The sequence below is a fragment of the Manis pentadactyla genome, chromosome 1, assembly GCF_030020395.1.
Source record: "Manis pentadactyla isolate mManPen7 chromosome 1, mManPen7.hap1, whole genome shotgun sequence".
Classification (NCBI taxonomy): Eukaryota; Metazoa; Chordata; class Mammalia; order Pholidota; family Manidae; genus Manis; species Manis pentadactyla.
In genome coordinates, this window is record NC_080019.1 from 209,059,833 (window position 1) to 209,073,031 (window position 13,199).

Sequence of the window (13,199 nt, forward strand, 5' to 3'; positions counted from 1 at the left end):
CCCAACATCTGCACTCTCTGGAAGAGTCATACCAGAAGATGATCATCAAAATCCTCAACAAAGATCCAAGCGATGCTGCAGTTGTAGCTGCATTCAGCCCACTGGTTCCTGGACTGACCAATGGAATGAAGAAGGAGATATCTAAGCTGGCCTGTGCATACAGTAAAACAACAAATTTGACTGGATCTACACTGTTTTAACTCAACCAAGAATTAGGAGAAGTGCAAGTTGTAGCGCTCCAAAATCTTACAACTACAGACTATCTACTGTTAAAAGAACATATGGGATGTGAACAGTTCCCAGGAATTGGCTGTTTTAATTTGTCTGATTTCTCTCAGACTATTCAAGTACAGTTGGACAATATCCATAATATCATAGACAAATTTTCTCAAAAGCCTAGGGTACCTAACTGGTTTTCTTGGCCTCACTGGAGATGGCTGGTAATTATAGATCTGCTTTGGTTATGTAACTGTATTCCTATCATGTTAATGTGTGTGTGCAATTTAATTAGTAGTTTAAATCCTATACATGCTTAAATTACTCTACAAGAAGATATGTCAAAGAAATAATCAATCTTCCCATGTTTTCTTCCATCTGCTACCTCTATAGCTTTTCTTCTTCCTTCCTAATTACAACCCTTAAATAGAATTCGTGCCTCATATCAGATTTACCGAGTATCATAATTCCTCCAAGTGCTAAAGATACCTCAAGACAAATGCTGGGCATAGAAGCCACAGGGCATAAATCTGCAAAGAAGTAAAAAGCTAACCTTTCCAAAAACAATATGGGCTTCTCTCTCACTTACCAACTTTACATTTCCCTGTATGGCCCCGGAAGATGACTGGTTAGCCAGAGACAGGTAATATTCGTCAAGGGAGGAACAACCTAAGACAGGCACAGTTGCAGGGGGGCCATCAGGTGAGAAATTGGGGATCAACAGAGGTGAGGCTTAGAACCTCACCCCTCCTGTTTTGAGAGAAATCTTCTGCATCCGTGGATGTTTTATTGCCCTTGTCTAGCTTGGATTAATACTTAGTCTACAGGCACACACCTGATCATCTATCTACATTTCCTCTCTTACAACACTAAACTAAGTTTTGTACCTTTATCTTACATCTATCTACCACTTCAGCATTTTATTAATAATAATAATAATAATAATATAGGGAGAAATGTGGGATCCACATATAAATCAAGTATAAAAATCAAATGAATATTTATAGTTGACCTGATTGTTTATAGTTCATAATGCGTGATCAAAACTGAAAGTTTCTGTGATGACTGCCCTTGCACTGTTCACTATGTAAGAACTTATTCACTATGTAAGAATTTGTTCACCATGTAAGAACTTGTTCGTTATACTTCAGAAGATTGGAGACTGTTGAGAATTATGCTTGGGGTTTATTAATGATTGTGCATTGAGTCCCCTATACAGTATTTTATTGTTGTTAACAACCATTTGATCAATAAATAAAAGACATGCCCTCTGAAAAAAAAAATGTAAAAACAAGACTAGTTTGAGCTGCTTTGCTTTTTATGTTAATTTTTCTCAAAATTAATATGTGCAAGAAAACCTGTATTTTTATATATCGGTATGTGAAGCACAGTTCACTGAACAACTGGGAATTCACATACAATGAGCTACCCTCTAAACCAGTACACAAATCTACTCAGAGTGTTGGTTTCTAAGGCTGTCTGTTGAGTGTGGCACAACTCAAATCAGTCCCTGATGCTAAGGAAACTCATCTTAAATACTGATGTTGTGAAGCAGTGTAATTAGAACAACTAGAAATCAAATTCTGAAAGGGCAGAAAAAAAATCATCATAACAAGACCAAGACCTATAAAATTGGACACAGTGAAGAGAGCCTATTATTTGTGTCCATCTGCTTCAGGGGCATTAAGCTTTAGCTATAGTTTTTATAACATGCAAGAATCTACATGTTGCTAACTTCACAGATTTCAAAAGCACAGAGCTATTTATTCACTTATTAACTTAACCACAAGAGGCTGTCTTGGTGCCTTGCCGAATTTTGGGAAGTCAAATAGGGAAGTTTAATATTTTAATGATTCCCAAATACCCAATTTGGCGACTAAAGTTTATTTCAACCTAAACACAATAAAGAGGTAAATTTGTTAATAAATTAATATGCCTTGCTGAAGGAACAATACAGGAATGAAATAATTGATTCCATTCTTCCATGGTTTAACAATATTTCCTATTATATTGTTTTAGATTTATAGCATTCATTATAAAGTATTTCAAAGTACTGATTTTTGCATGATGTTTTAGCATATGACTATAGGAGAATTTCTTTCTATTGTCAGTTAAAAGTCATCTTCTAGACATGCTATGAAACTGTAGCTGAATTTTTCTAGATGGTTGAAAATGTTCTTTAATGATCAAGAAATATAGACATGCAGGTCAAATAACAGCATCTAATGGCATATCCTAACAGTTTTTTGTGTGTTCATTGTATTTTGTTGTGTTTACCATATCATGAATAGTACTAACACTGTACCACTGTGATTTAAAGGAACAACTGTTTTCTTTTAATTAGACATAATAGTGTTTGAAGAAGTGCCAAAATTCTCTTTGGATGATTGCCTCTGACTAGGCCATGTATATAATACCTAATTTAATTTACTTTCTAGGTTCTAATATCCAAGCCTCAAAAAGAATCAGCAATCATTCTCTTCAACAGAACTGCTGTAATAAGTAAACTACCAAGATGTCAAATAAACAAAAGTAAGTCATGGCATCCACAGGCATTATCACCAACATGCAAATGTCCTCATGAGTGGTATAATTGTGATTAATACCTTCTGTGCAAGTGTGCAGATTACCTTACAAATTATTTGGGTTTAAAAAATGTAATGCATAAGGATATAAAGTTCAGCAATCTAGCAGACCTACAGATGTGGGTACACATTTTCTAATCAACAAAGCACTGCTTTTTCTCACTAATTTTTACTTCTAATGAGTGCTCTGGCCACACAAATTTTAAGGAAAACTGATCTGCTCATCCTCATATTTGGGAGTCATGTTTTGTTCCTTGTGACTCAGTCTGCTCCCTGGTCTCAGCTACAGAGTTGAGGTGAGCAGTTAACAAAAGATGAGCTAACCACAGATCAGTCAGCATCTAAAAGAAATAAGATGGGCTGATATGGTCATTTTCCCAGGAATTTGAACTAAGAAACACAAAGAAACCAGAACAATTAATAGCAAGAGAAAAGGATAAAGGAAGAAGAGAGAACAGAAAATACCCCTAAAAAGAAAAAAAAAAAGGGAAATTCTGAAGAAGCAGTGATACATAGGCAATATGTCAAGAAGACAGAGAAACTCCATGGAAAGGATTCATGGGTGTTCCAAGAAAAAAATGAAGAGAATAGCCAGTTCATAAAATGGCCAATTTATGAAGCTTCCCTTCTATGGGTAGCCTCACAACAATGTCTTTCTTCCTTTGAAACTTCTTGAGTATTCCTTTTTCTATCCATATAACACCAATACCCAAAATCACGATGATAACTAATGTTCTGGTGTGATATTCAAACTATTAAACAATCACCAAAAGGACAATAACCAACCTGAATGAATGCTGAATGTAAATTCCACTACTTGCACATCCAGTGGCAGGGTAAAAATATCCACCCTGATAACACCACCAAGTAATATGTCTCTCTAATTAAGAACTGGTAACACTATACAAATCAAACTGTGCTCACCACTGCCTTTGCTATCAGTGCAAAAACAATCACAGTGTTCAAGTAACAGCAATATTCCAACCTGGGCCTCTTTGAATTTAAACCCATATTAATGTTAACTAGACATTAGATTAGTTTATAAGAGCAGGACTAGCTGGCATTTATTGGTGGTTAATATATGCCAAACACTTGATGTCATCTTTCCAACAGTTACTATGCCCATTATAGAAATTAAGAATCTGAGAGTTTAAACAGCTGGCTTAAGGTTACATAACTAATATATTTTGGAGTGGAGTTTTAATGACAGTCTCTTGAACTCTCTTTTTTATAACTGTGATACTATACTACCCCCACTATAAGATAATACTTGTAACATGGCTCCAAAAAGTCTGACACAGAGCAGGCAGTTGTGATAATTATGTATCACTGCAGTGGCCAGACAGGGCTATTAGGGGAGGCTGTGTTTGCATCTTCTGACTGTTCTTCTCAGATCAAGAGTGAATATTAACTGCCAAGTGTACAGTGAACCTAGCTTGGTGTTGTTACTTGTAGGCTGAGGTCTATGGCTTCTGGAACATAATGTTAAGACATAATGTGACAAGATGGCTCAGCTACCCCTGAGCAGACCCAAAAACTAAGTCATTAGCTACCTTAAATCACCTAGAACATCTGAATCATGAGTCTAGAGAGAGCAGTACATGCAGAGCACAGAGTGAAGAGGCTGTTCAAGGAAAGTCAACAATCAGAAACCAAAACCAAAACACTGAGTTTCTTTGGCATTTCCACAATAAAAAGTGCATTTTTTTTCTAGTAAGTTGTTTCTGTAGTTTTATGAATTAATGAAAAGAGTTTCAAAGAGCTAGGACAAAAGCAGTCAAGGGAGAAATACCTATAATAAATCAGATAATTTCTTTAGTACTTACCTGATAATAGGAATTTACTTAGATAACTTCAATATATAAAGATGCTCCTGCATATAATATTATGCTTAAAGCTCATTAAGGAAAAGGTCAGAATTTTATTTTCCTTTCCTTTTAACATCCCAGGGCCACTGAACCTATTCTAGTCAGTCTATTAGACAAGTATCAGATCAGCTTCTACTATCTCTGCAGCAATATGCTATGTGCTCAGGAAGACATAGCAGTGGTAACTGACACCATGCCTGCCTCAAGAAACTTACATTTAACTCCCCACTACTCCTCACAGCTGCTCTCATGACAGCATCGTCAACAGAGCTCACTCACTTATTCATACATTCAACAATTAGTATCTCCTTTGTACCACAAGCAATGCTAGAGTTTAAAGCAAAACTAGAATTTAAAGAAATTAAAAAAAACTGACATGTCAGTAAAATATAAGGACATAGCAATAAAATATCTGAAAAGTCTAAAATGAGATCCCTGCTTTCCTAGGCTGACAAAGAGGAGAGCTTATCCAAATTAAAGGAATTCCACCAGGGCCCTTTTAGAAATAAGGGGATTCGCTCTTTCATGGCAAGTAATATGGTCCGACCCCGGGAAATGGCAGGGCTGGTCTACATGCCAGTGATCCTTGGAGCCGTGGCCCTGCTAGTGGGTTAGTGTACTCTGACTGATTAGGTCTGATAGGGGTAGAGAAAACAACCACCTCAGTCTTCCATAATTAACTACTGAAGTATGAGTGAAGCTTGGCATATGGTAGAGATGCTAAGAAACTGTTGTCTGCCAAAGACTGCATTAATTTGGTTTACAATGTCCATTTGGTCAGATAATGTTTGCTTCTTCATGCAGGCATAGAAATAGCCCCATTAATCTTGTCCATTCTGGCTAACTGGACTTTATTTCTCTTTATTCTGCTCTAATCAAATAGCTCTCAATTATCTCATCGGATATTCAGCAGTGACAGACTAGACAATGGCATTTACCTTTCCCTTTTTCTGGAATTGCATTCTGGTCCTCATTCCTTAATTATAATTCCTCTCCATCCTTACTTCCAACTCAAATCCCACTTTTTAAAGAAAGGATTTCCCAAACTACTTTCTAGCTCAGATCAATCTCATGTCGTCTTATTGTATTATTATTATTTTTCGTATATGGCATGTTAGACTTTGCAAATATAAAGCCATATGTAGTAGCTGTTTTGGACTGAATGTCTGTGATCTCCTCAAAATTCTCATGCTGAACTCTTAACTCCCCCACCAAGAAGTGAGGCATTTGGGAGATAATTAGGTGTTGAGAGTGGAGCCCTCCTGACTGGGATTAGTGTCCCCAAAATAAGACACCTAAGAGCTTGCTTCCTCTCTCTCTGCTCTCCACTATGGGAGGATACAGGAAGACAGCTGTCTGCAAACCAGAAAGCAGGCCTTTACCAGACACTGGCTCTGATGTATTCATCTTGGACTTCCCAGCTCCCAGAACAATGAGAAATAAATGTTTGTTATTTTAGCCACTCAGTCTATTTTTGTTATAGCAGCCCAAATTAAGATAATAGCACACTTTTCTCCTGTACTCATGGCTTCATGCCACAACCAACTGACTTACAAGTTACCAGAGAGCATTAAATAAGTCTCATACTTCGTTTCTTATCCTCTTTGTTCCTAAGACTGTTCACACAAGAATGGGCAAAATTTTGTCACCAATACAAATGTATAAACTCTTCATGATCTGGAGGAACATTATTAAATTACTCCATCAGTCTTCTCTTCTTTAGTTTGAAAATTAAAATTGTGATGACATTTATACCTAGTTCTTTCTTCCCAAGACTAATCTAAATTGTGACTTTCTTAACAACTAGTAGGCAATAGATCCTGAGGCTCTTAAAAATACCGTAGGGGAAAAATTTCTTAGCAATGGAATATGCTGTCAGAATAGCAATAAAAATAGTACCAGAGGAAGAATGGGAAGAAATTTCAAGGTAGACAATTTTTTGTAAAATTAAACCCATATCTTTTTTTACTTTGACCTGGAGATAAATATGCTCTACTAATTTAACTTTTGAAAAAACTCATTAGATTAGATAGTCAGAGCATGAGACAAGAATAAATGATGAATGGTATAGTAATTTCTGACATTTATTATTTTTAGGACCTACACTAGGACAATTTTTAGCAACCACAGAATGACAGGTATATACTATAAAATCTCTAGGATTATTTTCTCTTTGGAAATTTAATGATAAATTAGTTCTAACTGATAAATCTCATATATCTATGTTTATGTGGGCAAAAAAATCAACTGAAAATAGTATTAGTTCATATTGATGTTCTTCTGCAAATTTTTTCATTGTGGTAAGAACACTTAAAATGAGATCTACAATCCTGACAAATTCTTAGGTACACAATGCAGTATTATTGCCTATAGGCATAATGCTGTACAGGTAGAGCTCTATAATTTATTCATCTTGCATAACTAAAACTATATACTACTAACCATATGCCAGTCTTGCCTTTCCTGATGGGTATGTGATAGGCTTACAGGCCAGCCCAAGCCTGGCTGACCTAGGACAGCTTCACAGCTACAGCTTCCCTTGCTCCACATGGTCTCCACCTTCTTACAGGCTGCACAGTGACTTATTCATCTGACAGAATGCAGGAATCCAAGACACCACGAGAAGCATGCAAGGTCTTTCAATGCTTAGGACTAGAACAGGCTCACTGTCACTTCAGCCATATTCTATCGGCCAAAGCAAGTTCCAAGCCACAAAGCCAGGCCAGATTCCAGAGATGGGGAGATAGACTCAACTTCTTGATAGGAGAAGTGAAAAGTCACATTGAGGATGACATGGATACAGGGAGGCAGAAATAACTGTTGACTGTTGTCATTTTTATAATCAGTCTCTAACATGATGCTTTCTTATTTTATTTCATGCCTAAGTTCTTATCTTGAAAATATGCTCCAAGAAACTCGTTTCTTCTTCAATATTGCCACAGCTCAATCTACATAAAAAAGCCTATCCTCCAAACCCATTCTTCATGGTTTGCTTCTTACCACTTAAAACAAACCTTTTACATGCCAGGTTTTCCCCTGATTATTTCCCATGGCTTCATTCTCTAAGTGTGCTCCACATACCCACCTGCCTCCAAACCTGAACAAACCAGGTCCAATGATCTCCAAGACAGTAGTGTTACTCTCTGGGTTCCAGTCATGTCTTGCATTGCTTTTTAACACAGATGAGCCTCAATCATGGCACTAGCAAAATAATACGTACAATAAATTATTCTAAAATGGTCTTGATGTGAAGAATACAGGAAAGTTGTAGTCAGAGAAATTAGGGGGAAAATAAAAGCAATGGCTAAATAATGACAATTGAGTAAAATCTAGTGCAATGTACATTAAGTTCCTAGGAGAGAAATAAATCATGAGACAGGTGTGCTGATATCACTACTGCCAACCATTATTTCTAGAATAAAATATGAGGAGGAAAACAATGATGTGGTTTGATTCCTTTACTAACCCCCAACTTAGGCTGAAATGAGATGATACAGATATACCTGGAAGAAAGAATCAAATTAGTCTTTGTAAATGCCAAACAAAAGATGATGTTTAATGGAATCTTTCTTTGTTGAAAGCTCAAAAGAACAGATGTCATCAAAATTTGGATACTTCATTTGCAAATTGTATAGCAACTATCAATTCCAATATGGAAAGGTAGAAGACTGGGAACTGTGAAAAGCAACTGTTTCATATTTATGGATGGCTCAGGAGTCTGAACAATTCAGGTCTAATTATATTTTCATCATGGGCTCACTTTATCAGAAACTTGTAACCTGAAATATGCCAGTTTAATGGATTTATCATGGTGAACCAAAGAGTTATTTTCAGCTAGAGAATCACTGATGAGAACTTCAGGAATACAAGTGGATTTTATGTCATTTATTATCCAAAGAAGAAAACAGATTTATGGCCAACAATTTAAAGAAGAAATTTGCTAAAGGGAGGGGCTGCAGCTTTTCTCTTTGAACAGTGATGACTGGGTGACTTGGTAATAAAAGATAAAAAACAGAAAAGTGAAATTACTGAATGAAAACCCCATCAGGCATCAAGATGGTCAAGAGGATGTAGTGAGGCCAGAGTCAGAAAGACAGAGGTCAAGAGGGAAAGGGAAAAAGGCAGAAACTGGAAGGAGAGGCCATGGGAAAGGAATGCTTCACAGACACCTGGCAGAAAAGCAAGCACTTCTCAGTCCCAAACCTTCCATGGTTGCTAAGAGTCAGGGTAGACAGTGTGCCTGCCCTAAACTTTTGAACACTAATGATAGGTACGTTGGCATTTTGTGGAATTACAGATCATACTGATGATCTGAATTAGCCACTTAAATACTGACTGTTAAAAGTTACAAACATATTTAAGTGAAGAACAAATGATATTCCAAATATAGATGATATTACATGTAAAAATATTTAGAACTTATTTGTTAAAACATGACTGATTATAATATGATGAAAGCTTTGATGGACAGCTCATTAAAATCATTCAGTTTTTCATATAAAATTAACATTCTTTTTTCATTTAATAATAATTATTTTTACAAGCCTTAAGAAGTGAAGAGAAATGAGATTTCCTCAATCTCCTGTTCTTATAAACATATACCTCTAACACTAAGACAGAGGTATGCCCCAATTTCTTTCCATTTTATGTATATATGAGAATATCTAGCTCAGGATTTTGTCATTCTAGAATAAACAGTACTTCTGAGAATGCTGTTGAACACAATTATTCAAGCCAAATCCCATTGCCAACTCAGTGACAAGAAACTATGATTACTGGGGACAGAAAAAAAAAACAATGTTTTTGGCAGGCCATGAAAAACTCCATGAGGTTAAGAAAAAAATTCTTGACATAATTTAAGTTCTAGTGTGTCAATCTACATGTGTATACATGCTGACTATAAACACTTCCCAGAATATTAATTTTTTCACTATTTGGTTAAATACTGTGTGATGCTGATAACCTTCAAGAAAAATGATTTCTTAGTCTTTGATCAAATAATTGGTGTCAGTATGTGATTAAAATATGCCTAAGTGCAAAGAATGGTTAGAGAAGGTTCTGAATAGGCTTTCATTTGAAATATTTGTCATTATCATCATCATCTATAAGTTAGTATATATGTTTCTTACTTTTTATTCTTTGTCTGAAATTGACTAACAAATTTACTGGAAAGGGGACATCTTGGTTTCATGTTGACTAAATATTGAGCTCATGATTGAGATGACGTCTTCATTTTAAGATGTATAATGTCCAGGTTAAAGTTTCTCAGTTGTGGAGAGTAAAACAAGTTACTTTTAGCCTTTATAGGTTAATATAAGGTAATATAGAAAAACATGTTATTCTTAGCCTTGTGTTCTTTTATCAAAATGATTTAACTGTTCATGTGTTTATGCATAAGAATTAGAAGGGATACAAATCAAGAAATAATTCATGTATTAGAATGGTAAAATTAGTGGGAGCTCTTTCTTCTCTTCTGTCAAATCATATTAAAAGTTGCTGGAATATTGATTTTGTATGAAAAATGAGCTCTATTTGTATTATTATGCAAAAACTAAAAATTTTCACTTGTATAACAGAGTTGACTTAAAACTATAAGTAATTACCACATATTAAAAGAAAATGAGAATCTTGCTTTTTTTTTATATTGCTAAAAATAAAACATGTGGGCTATGTGTAATGGGAAAGCATGTAGAATTAAGTTGTATATGTATGTTTTAACCATGTTTAACAACAAATCAGATTTCTAAAAACTTGCATATAACAAATTCCCAAACTGTGAAATAAAAATTGACTCTCAGCCAAAAAGACTTGCTCAGAACTCCTATGTTAAAATCTAAAGGCTCAACTCTATTACTTAGAGTGTATTAGCTTTTCAGTAGTTTATTATACTCGGTAATTTTTCTTATCTAGCTTTCCAGTCTGTGGCAGATCAGAAGCAGAGAACAGAAGGATTTGGGGAAAGGACATGAGTTTGGAGGATTGGGAGGAAATGCAAGAAAAGCAATAGTTGACAATTTGATAGACAAGTAAAGATAGAATTAGTCTGTGTATTAAGTCATCACCATAAAAATAGCAACAGCAATACTATCTAATATTTACTACATGTTTCTTTTATACTATATACTAGGCACTAAGTGATTTTCATGAATTATTATATTCCAGTCCTCATAACAAACCTGTGAGATATGTATTATAATTATTTCCCTTTTAAATATGATGACTTTAAGGCTCAGAGAAGGTAAATAATGCATCCAAGGTCACAGAATTAGCAAACTAGAGAGCTAGAATATCAAACTCAGATATTCTAACATCAAAGTATGCTCTCAATAAATTACTGGTATAATTGTGATTAATACCTTCTGTGCAAGTGTGCAGATAACCTTACAAATTATTTGGTTTTAAAAAACATAATGCATAAGGATATAAAGTTCAGCAATCTAGCAGTGGGCAAGTACATTAGGATCAGGTGAGGATCCTGATATGGAAATTCCATTTTCCTTATCCCCATAAATACACATGTATCTATATTAAACTAAACATGCGTTTACACAGATGTCTCCAACCATGGATCATTCTAGCCTTCTCCACTTGCTTATCTACAACCTCCCCCTCCAGCAATAAGAAAGTTGGCTCTAATCATTCACCACCTATTTACTTAATTGTTCAATTCCAGTGCACATGTATAATGGTTTCAGATTTATTAACCTGTGCCTCTGTAAGAATTAACTTTATCAACTAGAGTGTGGTGCTGATACACAGTTCCTCTTGCCTTTAGTCTTTACTCTCTGCTGAATTCCAAAGTTACTTAGTACAACACTTACACCTATACCTCCTACACCTCCTTGATTATGTGAGGTTATGCAGCCATAAAACAGTTAGACTCATTGTTGACAGTCTGCATTCCATCTTGGGATTCTCTGATGGCCTAATTGATTTTTTAAGGTTGCATACATTAAGGTTCAGTGTTTGAACTATAAATTTAAGAGGGTTTTGATAGATACATAGTGTCAGGTATCCACCACCAAAACACAATACAGAATATTTTCACTACCATAAAAGATAAAAGGAATGTTTGTTCAAAGCTCACTACAAGATTCTAGTGCACATCCATAATTAAGAACCACTAGACTTTTCTATCCAGGTCAGGTTCTGGTGGACCCAAAAGCTTAGTTGTAGTTATTTGGGGCTCCGAATGTAGAAGACTGATGTGTTTCTTACTAAGTGGCCTTCAGTAAGGAACTTCTTCTAACAACTTATCAAATTAGTTAACTTATCTGTTCTGGAAACATACCCCCACATTGAGCATTTAAAACAACTGCCTCAGAGTTGTTGGAAGACTTAAACAGATTATTGAAGATAAAGCACAATTACAAATTGAAACGCAGAAGGTATTTAGTAAATGATATTACTGTATTGTTTTCATTGTCATTACTTTTATTCCGGAGTTACTCCAGTTCAGTTTGTCAACAATGTTTCCACAGATTCTTAACATGCCTTACAGAGGGAAAAAGAGAGGAGTTTTTCTTTGCTTTTTAACTTTTATGCATTCTACACTAAGCATTAACAAAGTTGCTGCCCCTGAAAGTCACTTAGGATGATATAAAAGTTCTGATGCCCAGTCTGCCCCCAGAATCATTAAATTAGTATCTCTGATGGTGGGTGGTAGGGCAGAGAAACTGGCTTCAGCACTGTTTAATGATCCCAGGGTGATTTCAACATGCACCCAAGGTGGAGAACAACTAACCAGAGTGGAAGGGTTCCTCCTCTACTCAAACTCTTTCAGATTCCTCTGACTCCAGTTTGGGAAAGACTCAAACTTCAGGATATGATCAGAAAGAGCTGCTTGGCTTAATGTGTACATGAATCACAGAAAAGGAGTATTATAGCTGTGGTGAGTAACTTCCCTTACTGTAAAAGTGCTTCCAAATCCAGTTCTCAGCACCGTTTCATTCGATTAGCTCAACATAGTGACAGTGGGGAAACTTAAGTATCTGTCCCCTGGGGTCTTCCAGATCAGATGTGTGGCTCTCTACCTTGTCATTGTTTCCTATTTCAGATGGTGGCTTTCCACCCTCTTGATGACATATGTTTTATGCCTCAATAATTACTGTTATAGAATTTCATTTGATCTTGATTATTTCACCTGCCCGGCAGTGATACAAATATGTTTTATTCCCCTTTCTTTCTCTTTCTCTCTCTCTTCTTCTCCGTTCCCTTCTCCCTCCTTTTCTCTGTTTTTCCTTCGTTCCTTCTTCTTTTTATTCCTCACTTCCTTTCTTCACTTCAGCAATTTCCAAACTCTTTTTGAGTAACTTACTTTAAGGTGAGATGTTAAGAGATTTTGAAAAACAGTACTGTCTTGGTCAAATAGCTCTTAGGAAACCTCTCTCTAGCATCTGCAGAATATGTTAGTTTATGAGAAACAATGTGATGTTTTCCAATGATACAAATCTATCTATATTAAATTGTCCATACATATTTGATAAGGAACATTTCAGGGGGTTGATGGGAGAGCAATGCATATGTCTTA